Here is a 16534-nt window from a genome sequence, read left to right as displayed (position 1 = left end):
GTGTGGAGAAAAGGGAACCCTCTTGCACTGTTGGTGGGAATGTAAATTGATACAGCCACTATGGAGAACAGTACGGAGATTCCTTAAAAAACTAAAAATAGAACTACCATATGATCCAGCAATCCCACTCCTGGGCATATATCCAGAGAAAACCCTAATTAGAAAAGATACATGCACCCCAATGTTCATTGCAGCACTATTTACAACAGCCAAAACAGGGAAGCAACCTAAATGTCCAGCGACAGAGGAATGGATAAAGAAGATGTGGTACATATATACAATGGGATATTAGCTGTAAAAGAGAATGAAATAATGCTATTTGCAGCAACATGGATGGACCTAGAGATTATCATATTAACTGAAGTTAAGTCAGAGAAAGACAAATATCATATATCACTCATATGTGGAATCTGATTTTTAAAAATGATACAAATGAACTTATTTACAAAACAGAAACAGACTTACAGATATCGAAAACAAACTTATGGTTACCAAAGGGGAAACGTGGCGTGGCAAGCAGGGATAAATCAGGAGCTTGGGATGAACATACACACACTATTATATATAAGACAGATAACCAACAAGGACCTACTATAGCACAGGGAACTCTACTCAATATTCTGTGATAACCTATATGAGAAAAGAATCTGAAAAAGAATGAATATATGTATATGTATAACTGAATCACTTTGCTGTACACCTGAAACACAATATTGTAAATCAACTATAATCTAATAAAATTTTTAAAAAAAGAACTGAATATATACCTTCTTTAAAAATCCACCATAGAATTTCTACAACATGTAACATAAATAGGTGTATTAAAGTGCTTTTAAGGATTATATGCACTTCTGAACGTGTCATGGGGACACACTTGACAGAATTTATTCTTCAAAAGTTTATATTTAATTATGGATAGCTTGTGTATTGCTCTCTCAAGAGTTGGAGCACTGGGGACTTCCCTGCTGGTCCAGTGGTTAAGAATCCGCCTTCCAATGCAGGGGACGCAGGTTCAATCCCTGGCAGGGGAACTAAGATACCACATGCTGTGGGGCAACTAAGTCCACGTGCCACAACTACTGAGCCTGCGTGCCACAACTAGAGAGCCCACACACTGCAACTAGAGAGAAGCCTGCGTGCCGCAATGAAGTTCCCGCAACTAAGACCCAATGCAGCCAAAAGTTAAAAAAAATTAAATTAAAAAAAAAAGAGTTGGAATACTGTATTCATAAAGTGGTGTGTGTGAAAACAAATTGTGAACTGTTTATAATGAAAAACATTAATAAATTGTGATACCGTCTGATTAATAATGAGCATACGGGTACTTAACTTAGTAACAGCTCATTCATACTACATCACTAAGAATGAGTTGTTTTGAGTTTTTCACTTGGCCCTTTCAAAGAATGCCAACATATTTTAATTAATTTTGACGAAATTCTTTTTCAAATGTATTCTATTTTGGAAGTTTAAGCCAATGAAGTTCAGCCAGAAAACAAAATAAAGAGAGAAATACTGAAAATGTTCAGACCAAATTTTCATTACTTACAGATGATGTAATTGTCTACTTAGAAAACTCAAGATAATTAGCTAAAAAATAACTAATAAAAGTTCAGTAAGAAAGCTAGTTATAAAGTCAACACACAAAAATTGAAAGCTTTCCGAAATTAAAAGGCTGACAATCCAAGAGCTTGACAGGAATGTAGAGCAACAAAAACTTTCATACAATGATGGCAGGAATGTAAAATTGCTCAACAAATTTATAAGAAACTAATTTTCCAAAGTTAAACATACACTTACCATATGAATCAGCAATTCTACGGCTAGAGAAAGAAGTCAAGCAAATAATCTACATGCAGACTTGCACGAGAATGTTAACAGCCGAAACCAGAAAAATTCAACTGTCCTTTAAAAGATGAATGGATAAACAAATTATGGGCTATCTATAAAATGGAATACTATGCAGAAATAAGAAGGTATGAACTACCTTCATACTGATACAATCAACATGGATGAATCTCAAAAATATAATGTTGTGTAAAAGCGGCCAGGGAGAGAGGAAAAAAAAAAACCAGTACATACTAAACACCCCAATTAAAATGCAGAGATTGTCAGACTGGACAAAAAATACAGATCCAACTATATGTTGCCTATAAGAAAGCCACTTTAACTGTAAAGACACAAATAGCTTAAAGTTAAAAGATGGAAAAAAGATATATCATGCTAATACTAATCAAAAGAAAGTCAAAGTGACTATATTAATATAAGACAAGTAGACTTCAGAGCAAAGAATATTACAGGGTCATTTCAATAAAGGGGTCAAATAAATAAATAAAGGGGTCAATTCATCAAGACGACATAACACTCTTAAATATCTATATACATAATAACAGAGCTTTGAAATACATGAGGCAAAAACTGATAGAGCTGCAAGGAGAAATGGACAAACCCATAGTAATTATTGATGATTTTAATACTCCTTTCTCAATAATTGATAGAACAAGTAAACAGAAAATCAATAAAGAAATAGAAGACTTGAACACCACCAACCAACTTGACCTAATTGACATTTATAGAACACTCCATTTAACAACAGCAGAATACATTCTTTTCAAGTGTCCACAGAAGACCAAGATATGCCACGTTCTAAGCCATAAAACAATTCTTAATAAAATTAAAAGGATTTAAATCAAAGTATGTTCTCTGACTATAATGATCTTAAATGGACCTACATTAGAAATCAGTAACAGAAAGCTCTCTGGGGAAATCTGCAAACATTTGGAAACTAAATGAAACACTTCTAAATAACCCACTGGTCAAATGCAAAATCAAAAGGGAAATTAGAAAGTATTTTGAACCCAATGAGAATGAAAACATAACATGCTGCTAAAATTTCAATAGGTTGCTTTTGCTTTTGGATGAAATTATTCCCAATTTCATCAAGGAAAAAAAAGATGCACTGGCGTACTGGAACAGTCAAGATGAGGGTGGGGGCGGTTTGAAGGGGTGATGGAGAAGCCAGTTCTACCAGACACCAAAATTTAAAAACATATAATTTAGACATAAAATTATAAAATGTTTTGTTATAAAAACAAAGAGTAAAATGCAAAGACCTCAAGAACATGTAAGAATTCAATATCCATGGTCATACTTTGCTTTACTGTACTTAACAAATATTGCCTTTTTATAAAAATTGAAGGTTTGTGGCAACCTTGCGTCAAGCAAATCTATCGGCGCCATTTTTACAACAGCATTTGCTCACTTCATGTGTCTAAGTCACATTTTGGTAAATCTCGCAATGTTTCAAGCTTTTTCATTATTATATTTTTTATGGTGATCTGTGATCAGTGATCTTTGATGTGACTACTATGACTTACTGAAGGCTCAGATGATGGTTAGCTTTTTTTTTTAGTTATGAAGTGTTTTTTAATTAAGGTATATACATTTTTTAAGACATAATGCTACTACCGCACACTCAATAGACTACAGTATAGTTGTAAACATAACTTTTCCATGCATTAGGAAACCAAAAAATTGGCGTGACTCCCTTTGTTGCAATATTTGCTTTATTGTGGTGTTCTGGAATTGAACCCGCGTTATCTGTGAGGTATGCCTGTATTGGAATTATCCAATAAAAATTGTTGGTACTGCTAACTAAGTCATTTGGGGAAAAAAAACTCACACCAATTCCCTCGATCATCCAAATACCAAAATAAACTCCAGGTTGGCTAATCAGGGGTCACAAACTCAAATGCCCATAAGGATCATGTAGGTAAAATTAAATGTTCACATCTAAATATGTGAGGCATGAGACAAATTAGAGGATACATGCCTTTCCTAAAAGGCATTTGTGTTCCAATTGTTAAAAACACCATACTGGGGAAAAAAACCCAAAAAAACCCACCTCTTCTAGCAGGTGGAATGTAGCCTATGAGATAAAAATGTTTGCAATTTCTGAGTTCAATGTAGAAACTAAAACTATAAAACTACTAAAAGAAAATTAAGGTAAGGAGGGTTTTCTACAAAAATGAAAGGAGTAACCAAAAATTTTACTGATTTTCCTTCATTAAAAGTTGAACTGTTAATAACCTATATGCCAATATAAAATAAAAATTTGAAAAATTTGAAACTTCTGTGTGGTGAACAAAACCCACAAAAAAGTTAAGGACAACTGAAAAAAGTTTTACCACAAAAAAAGTTACACAAAAGTCAGTACAGTCCTATCCTGAGATTCACCCATCTGGGTTATGAGAATCAGACTCAGGTAACACCTCTTCTTCAAATTATGAGGACTGAATGTCTTAGGACAAGAGTTACCATGCTTGTGCACTGAATAGTTAATGTGCTAACATTCTTCTCATAAAGAACCAATAGTTTGCTAGTTTTAAACCATAATAATCTCATGCCTCACATTCCCTAAAATGCATTTTTTTCTCATCGACTTCTTTAGCTTTTACTGCTGTTTACTTTTTTTTTTTTGCATTAAAGATTGAATTACATAAATGTTGATTTAAAAGAATTATAACATCAAATACTGGCCAGAATACAGTAAAAGGGGCACTAAAATATGGTGACAGAAGTGATAGAATTTGACAATATACACTGGAAGCCTTTAGAAAGTACACGCCCATTAATCTAACAATTCTTCCGGAAGTGTATCCTCATGAAATGTGGAGGTATGTATATTTAAAGAGGCTTTATGCAGTGCTAATAACAACCAAAATTGGAAACCTATATATCCAACAATAGGGAACTGATTAACTAGAATATGGTATATCCATGCACCCTCAAAAATGAATATCTATACTCATATATAGGAAAATATTCACACTATATTGCTGCATAAAAAAAGCAGCCTTCATAGTGAATACAGTTAAGACTACTGAACTGTATACTTCAAACAGTTAAGAGGGTAAATTTTATGTTTTTTACTAGAATTTTTTTAATTGAAAAAAAGGGGGGAAAAGCAGGCTTCATGTTCTCACACACAAATCTGGCATAAATACATATCACATAATATATATTTCTTATATTATAGAAATATATATTTCTAGTTGTACATAGGAAAAGGCTAGAGCACTAAATACTAACACACCAAGAGTAGTTAAATCTATGGGTCCTAAGATATGGGCTGTTTTCTATATTTTTTCTTTCGTTTCTGAATATTTACAATTAATGTGGATTAGTTGTAGTAAAAGTTTTCAAGATAAGCTATTATTCACATCTTGCTGTTCCCAAATTGTACGCTAGATAAAATTTTACCTTTTATCCTTAACTAGAGAAATCATCACAAATACTAACCACTTGTTCCGTACTCAACACTGGGATGCCCTCGGAAGCTACGGGGCCTGTGTACGGCTACTTCCCTCACTCACTAAGCAGCTCCAGACTGAAATGCTTTTACTCTCTGTCAGCTTTCATGCTTTTGTCTTTTATTCAGTGGCTCTGGTCATCTCTCATTACTGTCGGGATGGTGTCTTTCTCCATTTTAATTTATTGGTTTTACAGGAGTAGTAAGCCAAAAGTATTAGGAACTCATTAATTTAAAAAAGAGAAAAAATAAAACGACTAAGGGAGATCATAGAGTCTGTCCTAAGGTACAAATGAGAGTGGGCTTTTCTGTGAGAGATTTCTGCCACCCAAAAGCTTTTCTTTGGGAAAGGGAGGTGGGGCAGTGGTATATTTCTAAATTCCAGTCTAAGCCATTCAACTGCTCTCCACCATGACACACATGCCCAATGACATCCACAGAACAGACACACGCCCCTGGACATTCAGGGGGCTCACACAAGAGCTAGTTCAAGCAGGAGCATCCTGTTGGCTGCGTAACTCCTGAGGGGTAAGAGCTGTACCTCCACAACATCCCCTGGCAACCAAGAAAAGTCCAAATCTGAGGGACGGTCAGGTTATTGTGGAGATAAATTTGAACTTATTCATGTGTTTACATATGGATGTATATCAAAATAATTGATTTAAAATTCACTGTTTTTCATAACTCAAAAAGAGTCATGTACCACAATGTTCGTTGCAGCTCTATTTACAATAGCCAGGACATGGAAGCAACCTAAGTGTCCATCAACAGATGAATGGATAAAGAAGATGTGGCACATATATACAATGGAATATTACTCAGCCATAAAAAGAAACGGAATTGAGTTATTTGTAGTGAGGTAGATGGACCTAGAGTCTGTCGTACAGAGTGAAGTAAGTCAGAAAGAGAAAAATAAATACCATATGTTAACACATATATATGAAATCTAAAACAAAAAAAAAACCAAAATAAAACAAAAAATGGTTCTGAAGAACCTACGGGCAGGATAGGAATAAAGACACAGATGTAGGGAATGGACTTGAGGACACAGGGAGAGGGAAAGGTAAGCTGGGACGAAGTGAGAGAGTGGCATGGACATATATACACTACCAAATGTAAAATAGACAGCTAGTGGGAAGCAGCTGCATAGCACAGGGAGATCAGCTTGGTGCTTTGTGACCACCTAGAGGGGTGGGATAAGGAGGGTGGGAGGGAGACGCAAGAGGGAGGAGATATGGGGATATATGTATATGTATAGCTGATTCACTTTGTTATAAAGCAAAAACTAACACACCATTGTAAAGCAATCTTACTACAATAAAGATGTTCAAAAATAATAATAATAAAATAAAATAAAATTCAGTGTTTTTTATTTAACAGCATGACACCATAGCAAAGAGCTGTGCTTTCAGGGTTATGGCTATCAGGAATGTGCTGAGTAAGAGGGACATTACCATGTCCAATTACTATCATATCTGACCTCCTGATGTCTCATAAACAGAAGTCACCAGCTTTCCCCAGAAGGATGCTGGTGAGGTCAGAAACTTAGAAATGTTGAGGAACTGTGCTCTAAAAAAGGATAAGGTAACTTGTTTAATAAGGGGTAGGGGAGAGCAGTTTCCCCGTACCCATACTGACCCAAAGAGACCAACTTTCTTTGTTCCAACTTGCCATCTAACCTCTAGTTCAACTAAAAAACTGGGAAGCACTGTAATCAGAGACCAGAAGCAGACACATGGCTTTTAAGAATGCCTGCAGACTAGCACAGAGACAGCTAGCATGTAGCTTATCTAATGCTCCTGGTGTTAGATAAGAAGTCATCCAAACGGAAGTCCCACCATTCTGCCTCACCTTCCTACTCTGCACATTCTTACCTGTGTGCCTTTTCTCATGGCATCCCTACCAACCTATCGATCAAGGCTCATTTGCTCCAAAAAGTCTTCCTTGATTTTTTTTGCTTCATTCATTTCTCCTTTAACTTCTACAGCATCTAATTGTAAGAACTGGCAATTGATTATATTCCACCTGGTATTTTAAAAATTTCTTCAATTATGCATAATTCTGGACTCTAACATATAAAAACTGGCTTCTGTGACTCATACAACTGCAGCCTTGGCACAGCACAGGATACGTCACTGGGGCTCAGAGGACGGCTGTCTGATTAGATGGGCCTGGTAGCCAGAAGCAATGCTTGTTCACAAGTGATTCAACACAGAGGCAGTTTACTCTGGCCTCCAACTGACAGAACCTTAATCAGAAGCAAAGATAAGGGGTCAAAGAAAAACAGGAGCCATAGGCCAAAGACCCAAAAGGGCACTTGTGACCAGAATAAACCGGCTGGATGGATCTTTGGCCCTGGGTGACCAATCCAGGAGCCCAAAGGTTACAGGTTACAGCCAATCACTATTCTCAACAGTGTGACTAAAGTTAAATTAACATACTTAAAAACAACCTCAAAGACCATAGGCAGTGTAAAAAAAAATGTGGCTGATCTGCCTAATAGACTGTCTCACTTTCTCTTGCCTTCACTTTAGCCCCAAGGGGAGCAAAAATCTGCATTCACTTTAAGCATCCTTGCTTGTTGCCTCAAAAGACATGATGGGTGCTAAAATTAGTGAGTGAAAGTTTGATGAGGAACAGGATATTTATAGAGTCTCCAAGTATTTTCCTACAAAATACTTATTAATTACAAAGTAAAAAATAGTAACTTCACAGTGGAGAAGCCTGGCAGATACCATTTAACTAGGTGGTTAAAGTTAATTACCAGTGACAGGACAAACAGCTGTCACATGCCTCTCGATACATCCACTGAGAAGAACACAACATCACTGTGGTAGTCCAGCCAAAACACATGACCTGTATCTAATCATAGGAAAATCAGAGTCACTAAATTAAGGGATATCTTACAAAAAGGAACTCGTCTGTACTCTTTAACATGTCAAGGTCATGAAAGGCAGAGCAAGATTAAGAGGCTGTTCCAGATTAAAGGAGATTTAAGAGACATGACAACTATATACAATGTTTGACACTGGATTAGATCCTGGGCTGGGAAAAAATGTTTTTCTTTTGCTATAAAGGACACTGGTGGGACAACTGGTAAAATGTGAATAAATACATCACAGTATTACATCAAAGTTAATCCCCTGATTTTGAAAACTGTACAGTGCTTTTGGTTTTTTTTTTTTAAAGGAAATAGACATTGAAGTACTTAGAGGAAAAGGGACGTTATATCTGTAACTGTCAAATGGTTCAGGAAAAAAAATATGTATATATAGAAAGAATGAAAAGCAAACGTAGCAAAATGTTAGCCTTTGGTGACTCTGGGAAAGGGTTTACAGGAATTTTTGTACTGTTTTTGAACTGTTTCTGTAACTCTGAATTATTTCAAAATTTAAAATGTTAAAAAAAAAAAAAAGACAAGGTGAGTTAAAGCCCAGGCCTGCTGACTATGGAGGCCCAGGATTCTAAGATTGGCCTTTCTCCTTTGATGTGGCCTGCAATGATAAGCGTGGACTCAGGAGCCATGCAGATCTGGGTTCTAATCACTGACCCTTGATCAAACTAAGCTCACAATAAATGATATTTATTAGTCCGAAATTTTAAGAAACCAGAAGTATGGAAGGCTTTCATATTTATTTTATGAGAGCAAGTAAGCAATTTTATAGAGCGAGAAAGTACAGCCCTAACACCATTCAATACAGGAAAAAAAGAAACTACAGATTTTTCCATTTAGGCATAAAGACGCAGAGATACTTAATAAAATACTAGCAAATTGAATCTGGCAGTATGTTAAAGGAATAACAGACCACTGCAAACTCAAGTTAGTTCAGAACGGTAAGGATGGATGAATGGATGAATATCAAGAAATCGATTAAAATAATTCATCAGTTATGGAAGTCAAAAAAGAAAAAAATTATAAATTCAATAAAGAGAGATTTTCAATAGCTGAACATCTTTTCCTGATTTTTAGGTGTTTATTTTTCCAGTGGGATATTTATAACTTTTCTATTATAAAAGTAATTATGATTATTGAGAAATTTTTCAAATAATGCAAAATTGGGTAGAGTGGAAAGTTTCCTCAATAGCCCATGATAATGTGGAATAAGTCTTTCCAGTTTGTGAAAGTATATTTTAGGTAGAAAGATAGCCAGCCAGCAAGCAGAAAAGAGAGAAAATCCCATTCTAAGAGCAAAAGGAGGGCTCTGCCCCACCAATTACTCTATTAGAACTGAGGGCTCTCAAAACATACACCACTGATAAAATGGATCCACATAGGAGTTTCCCTTTCTATTATCCTCCCCTTTTCTGCCTAACCAGTCATCATTCATCCAGAAGGTAGCACATCTACCTGTGAGTCACTTCAAAGAAGTTCTCATTACATATAAAGAAGCTCTCCTTGCCACTCAGATACTCTCTATCCTCAGTTATCAGTGGTTTCTGTGTACAAAAATATGAGGATAAAAAGAAGACATTGTAAAAGAGAAAGCATTTAAGAATAAAATTTTAAAGATGGGGAACTTAGAAGAATTAAGGAGATCACATGAAGAAGAACGCAGGTTAAAATCATCATCATCACCACCTGCTTTGAGGACTAAAAAGCATATTATTTACTGTACACTTGTATTTAAAATCTCTGGTGTTTTAGGGGGTTAGCAATAGTTTTTCAGAACTCAGACAACAGACAATATCACTCAAGAAATGGACAGAAGAGAAAGCCAGCAGGGAAGTGGGAGCCTTACTCACTGATGCTACTCTCTATCTGTGGCAGGAAACTAAGGCATTTTCCAATAAAAAAAGGGCACAAAATCCAACAGGAAGCACACCCTCTCCCGATTCCAAAGAACTTGCCCTGCAAAAGGTAAAGAGCCTTCTGAAACCAGGGAAGTTACAGAGTCTGATGTCATCCCTTCAGAACAACCAGAGCTCAAGGTTACAGTAACCTGACTCCCCGGTATTATTTTGACCAACTTCATAAAAACAAAAGCTGCCTTTGATGCACTTCAATGCCCAGCCACTTCAACAGAGAATCGTATATTAAAAATTAATCAGGAGACTTCTCTGGTGGCACAGTGGTTAAGAATCCGCCTGCCAATGGAAGGGACATGGGTTCAATCCCTGGCCCAGGAAGATCCCACATGCTGTGGAGCAACTAAGCGGCTTGCACCACAACTAATGAGCCTGCACTCTAGAGCCCGAGAGCCACAACTACTGAGCCCACGTGCCACAACTACTGTAGCCTGTGCGCCTAGAGCCCATGCTCTGCAACAAGACAAGCCACTGCAATGAGAAGCCTGCACACCGCAACAAAGAGTAGCCCCCACTTGCCACAACTAGAGAAAGCCCGCGCGCAGCAATGAAGGCCCAACGCAGCCAAAAATAAATAAATAAATTTACTGGAAGAAAAATTAATCAGGCTGGCAAGGACCATTCAGTGTCGGGCAGCTCTATGTATGAGATGGAGCTCTGGGTGGACTTAAACTGAATGCTCATCTTCTGTAGCCATGAACTTCTACAATCTAGATCATGAACTATTTCTTTTCCTAATATGTCTAATTCTGGTTGGTCAGCTCTGCTATGGCTGAGCGACCAACTTCCATTTGGCCTCACTACTTTCTTCGTTCTTCTACTCTTCACCTTCTTCCCCAGGGCCTGCCACCTCCGAACACAGGTTGATAACCCACTTCCTCGCTTCCTGCCTTACTCCAGTACCCATGGACAAAATTCACATACTAGCAAAGCCCCAGCCATCACCTCTATTCTGAAATAGACATTGACAGGAGTGGGATTTCACTAGACAGGGGAGGAAGAGAGGGACATTCCAGACTAAGGCACAGACTCAAAAAGCATGATGAAGATGGATGCCTGAGGAAGGGACAAGTGGTCCAGTGTGGGTGCAGCTTTCCAACATGTCTCTGTATCTACGTTCTGCCTCTGCCGAGCTCCACACACCGACCGCACACTAGTCTCCCCACATGACGTTCTTCGGATACCTGAAACCTAACATTATGGCCAAAACCTTTCTCTTACTACACCCTAAATTTTGGCTAACAGAGCCACCATGCAGTCAGTCAAGCTTAAAACCTCTGTCATCTCACACTCTTCCCTCTCTGTCTAAACTCTCTGTCCAAACACATCAACAATTTGCATCAATACTATTCCAAAATGGTCCTGAATCCATTCCCCACTCTCCATTCCTACTACCACTAATTTTAGCTGTTATCTTTCACCTGGACTATTGCAGAACCCTGGTGTACGTGACCCAAACTCCCACTCTTCCCTCAGAGTCAGCTTAATCACTGCATCATTATGAAGCCTTCCCCACCCCCTGAAGTTTGTCCCCCCCATTCCTTGCTCTCATAGTGCTATGTACCTATCTTTACCAGTACAGAATCCACACACAGTACGATCGTTATTTAAAACATGTCTGTCTCCTCCACTTAAAAACAAAAACAAAATTCTCAAGGATAGGAACCATATTTGATAACTTTCCAAGCATCTTATACACTATCTGAACATAACATTTCACAATAAAATGTTGGGGATTTTTTTTTTTTTTTTTTTTTTTTTTGGCTGTGTTGGGTCTTCATTGCTGGACTCAGGCTTTCTCCAGTTGCCGCGTGCGCGGGCTACTCTTCATTGCAGTGTGCAGGCTTCCCACTGCAGTGGCTTCCGCGGGCTTCTCACGGCGGTGGCTTCTCTTGTTGCGGAGCACGGGCTCTAGGTGTGCAGGCTTCAGTAGTTGTGGCACATGGGTTCAGTAGTTGTGGTTCACGGGCTCTAGAGCACAGGCTCAGTAGCTGTGGTGCACGGGCTTAGTTGCTCCGCGGCATGTGGGATCTTCCTGGACCAGGGATTGAAGCCATGTCCCCTGCATTGGCAGGCAGATTCTTAACCACTGCGCCACCAGGGAAGTCCCTAAAATATTGTTAAATAAATGAAAATCCTAATAAGTGGCCTGCTCCAGCTTATCCTTCACCAAGTTTTCCTTCTTATGCTTTTTCTTCTTTTTATTTTGAAATAATTATAGATTCATAGGAAGCTTGAAAAATAGTACAGAGAGGACCCATGTAACCTTCATCCAGTTTCCCCCAATGGTAACATCTTACATAACTCTAGTACAATATCAAAACCAGGAAACTGGGCTTCCCTGGTGGCGCAGTGGTTGAGAGTCCGCCTGCCGATGCAGGGGACACGGGTTCGTGCCCCGGTCTGGGAGGATCCCACATGCCGCGGAGCGGCTGGGCCCGTGAGCCATGGCCGCTGAGCCTGCGCGTCCGGAGCCTGTGCTCCGCAACGGGAGAGGCCACAACATTGAGAGGCCCGCGTACCACAAAAAAAACAAAAAAAAACCCAGGAAACTGACGTTGGCACAATCTTCAGACCTTATTCAGATTTTACGTATTTTATATGCACTTGTATGTATGTGTAGGCAGGTACAGTTCTATGCAAACTTATCACATGTACAGACTCGTGTACACCACCACAATCAAAATATAGAATTGTTCCATCACCACAAACACCCCTTGTGCTGCCTCTTTACAGTTAACTCATCCTCTTCCCTACCTCTTCCCTACCCCCCCACCATCCTTAACTCTTGGCAACCACTAATGTGTTTTCTGCCTCTATAACAGACACGCTTAACAGTGCCCCACTGCCGCCAACAGAATAAAGTTCACAGATCTCAGCATGGCATTCAAGGCCTTTGTGATGTGGTCTGGATCTACTGCTCCAGCTCATTCCTCACCTCCACGCCCATCAACTCACTATTCCAGAAATACAAGACAACTCAGTGCTCTAGGAACGTACTTTGCACTTTCCTGCCTTTGCATCTTTACTTGCATTGTTCCTATGACTATTATATTCCCTCCCTGGTTTTTTTACTCAGAAAAACCATCTTCAAAAGGCTCAGCTCAGATGTCATATTTATAAAAAGCTCTTCCTGACCTCTAACATCCCCAAGCAACTGGGTTTTCCCTCGTCTGTGATGCCTTTCTTACACCACTCAGATCACAGAACTGTCATGTACCCAGGTCTTCTCCATTTTACCACGATCCAACTGAACACAGGGATATGTATTATTCACTTCTGTCTTCACAAGACCCAGTGGTTTGGTTCAATAGCCTTTCACAAATCCTTCCTCTGTGTTACCTCTCACTAGCTGCACTCAGTGCTGGAAATGCAAAAATAAATATGCTCATAAGGGGTTTATGAGCTGGTACCTCAGTGCCTGTCTCACTGAAGATACACAACAGAAACTTCTTGAATGAAGGAAGGAATCCGGAAAATCTGTGGATTCCCTGAGAACATTTTTGAGACTCAATGATCTAGGGTACACATACACCATCCATGATCCTGATGCTGCTGAGTGACGTCAATCTTTGATTATTCAACAAACGCTCACTGAGTAACTACTAAATGTCAGGTAATTTTCTAGGTACTCGGACACAGCAGTGAACAACACTGACAAAAATCCCTGCCGTCATGGAGCTTGTGTTCAAGTGCAGGGAGATAAGAAAATATATACATAGATTTAAAAGTAAGTTAGATTAAGTGCTGTGGAGCTAAAAAAAAAAGGCAAGAAGGGTGATAGGGAGTTATATATGTTAGGGAGAAGGTGACATTTTAACAAAATCATGAAGGAGGTGAAGGATCATGCCATGGGGTTAGCTGGAGGAAGACTGTCTGAGGCAGAGGGAAAAGCAGGCAGGAGCACATCAGACATATTCAAGGACTAGCAAGAAGGCTGGTGAATGTTAAGAAATGAGCTCAGAGGACTTCCCTGGTGGTGCAGTGGTTAAGAATCCGCCTGCCAATGCAGGGGACATGAGTTCAATCTGTGGTCCAGGAAGATCCCACATGCCGCGGAGCAACTAAGCCCATGCGCCACAACTACTGAGCCTGCGCTCTAGAGCCCGTGCACCACAACTACTGAAGCCCGTGCACCTAGAGCCCGTGCTCTACAACAAGAGAAGCCACCGCAATGAGAAGCCCTCACACCATAATGAAGAGTAGCCCCAACTCGCCGCAACTAGAGAAAGCCTGCGCGCAGCAGCGAAGACCCAAGGCAGCCAAAAATAAATTAATTAATTTTTTAAATTAAAAAAATAAAAGAAATGAGCTCAGAAAGGTGGAGTGTTGTGGTGGGGGTAGGGTGGGGGGGTGAATCATATAGGGCCTTGAGGGACACAAGAAGGACTTTGCCTTGATTACTGTTGACACTTTAACTCTATCCTTTTCCATCTATCTGTCTTTACCATGTTATTTGGCTACTCTTTCCCACTCCCACAGTGCCCAAAATAGCGTTCAGGAGTAAAATAATTTATCAAGTACAGATAACAACTACTGCCAGGTAGGAAAAACCTACTGGGCATGGCCGTCAAGAAGTGGGAACGGATCATCAAAGCCTACTTCATTAGACTCATACTAAATCAACCCATTTCTAAACTAAGTATTTCTTTTTTAAAAAAACTGAGCAACAAAGACCCACCACAGCCAAAAATAAATAAATAAAATTTTAAAAATTACTTACACTTTAAAGAAAAAAAAATTGATTTTTCCCTGAATGATAAGAGTAATATAGGAGGGCTTCCCTGGTGGCGCAGTGGTTGGGAGTCCGCCTGCCGATGCAGGGGACACGGATTCGTGCCCCGATCCGGGAAGATCCCACGTGCCGCAGAGCGGCTGGGCCCGTGAGCCATGGCCGCTGAGCCTGCGCGTCCAGAGCCTGTGCTCTGCAACGGGAGAGGCCACAACAGTGAGAGGCCCACGTACCACCAAAAACAAACAAAAAAAAAGTAATATAGGAGAAGCTCTCTTTTCTTCAACCCAATCAATCAGGCCAGTGGTTGGAATCATCAAGGGTGTGGGTACAGCAGAGCCTAGCCATGACCACTCAGCCTGAGTGTTTTACAGAAGGCACGGGGAGCCTGTGAATCTCATCACGTGGACTTGGTTAAGAGAATGTCTATCTTATATGACATCTGGGTAAGATGGTAACAGGAGGATAGGTGTCTCCTGCCCCCAGTTTCCTTTAAAATAAACTAAAGGAACATACAAATAGAGAAAAACCTGCATATGAGCTGAAAACTAAGAAGGATGCCATCACACCTGCCCAGAACTTTGAGGAATTTCTGCTAGATATTCTTTCTCTAAAGCCATGTGTTCTTACAATAAATGTAGGACCAGCAGAATACACAAGAGGGAGAGGGCACACACAGAACTGCTATACCATAGGTCAAGGCCCACACTGAAGGGCCTCCCTCAGAGCCTTGGACAGGCATTATCCCACCCAACCCTTCTCCCAGGCCACCATGCCTGGCAGAGGGAGTGGCACTGAAGGGCTGGGTCCTGGCACGGGCAGCCCCAAAGTAAATTCAGTCAACCTAAAATTTCCCCTTGTTCCTTTACTTGGATATGGAAAAGTTAAGACAGATACTCACAGTTACCTCTGTAAGAATCCATCTCTCATGAGATTATAGTGAAGGCTGCAAAACTCTGTTCAGAATAAGATTTAAGAAATCAATGTAACTATGATACTCATGTTATTTAAAAAGGGATTTCTAAACCAGGAAAGACTGAATGGAAATTAAAACTCCGAATGCCGACTGAAATAGTAATGGACAAAAGGAATACTAAATCGAGGGTTATAGAAATCAGATTAGTAAAGTAAAACTTAAAATCCTCAAGAACTCAGAGGAGAAGTTAAAAAAGATAAAAATGAAGTAGGGATTAATTTTTAAAGTACAGGATAGAGGAAAAAGTATACCATGTTTATAGCTTGGGCTTACCAAAAAACTGCCAGAACCAATGAAGTCAGCAAAGTTGCAGGACACAAAATCAACACGCAAAAATCAGTCACATATCTATACACTAATAATAAACAATCCCAAAAGTATATTAAAACAATCCCATTTATGATAGCATCAAAAAGAATAAAATAATTAGGCATAAACTAAACCAAGGGAGTGAAAGACTTGGATGGCGAAAACTAGAGTACAAAACAACTCTGAAAGAAATCAGAGAAGACACAAATAAATGGAAAGACATCCGTGTTATGTGGATTGGAAGGCTTAATAATTGGACATCTTCTTAAGATGTCAATACTACCCAAAGCAACCTACAGATTTAATGCAATCTCTATCAAAATCCCAATAAAATAGAAATATCCATCCTACAATTTATAGGAAATCTCAAGAGATCCTGAATAGACAAAACAGTCTTCAAAAA

General features: G+C 39.2%; 1 protein-coding gene across 11 annotated transcripts in view; it reads right to left on the bottom strand.

Moving 5' to 3' along the window:
• The window catches only part of AAK1 (AP2 associated kinase 1), a 167855-nt gene that overhangs the window by 125391 nt on the left and 25930 nt on the right, over positions 1-16534 (bottom strand). The window lies entirely within an intron of this gene.

The sequence above is a fragment of the Globicephala melas genome, chromosome 12 (genome assembly GCF_963455315.2).
Source record: "Globicephala melas chromosome 12, mGloMel1.2, whole genome shotgun sequence".
NCBI classification, from domain to species: domain Eukaryota; kingdom Metazoa; phylum Chordata; class Mammalia; order Artiodactyla; family Delphinidae; genus Globicephala; species Globicephala melas.
The sequence above is the reverse complement of the archived record's forward strand: the minus strand, read 5'-3'. Positions and strand labels throughout refer to the sequence as shown.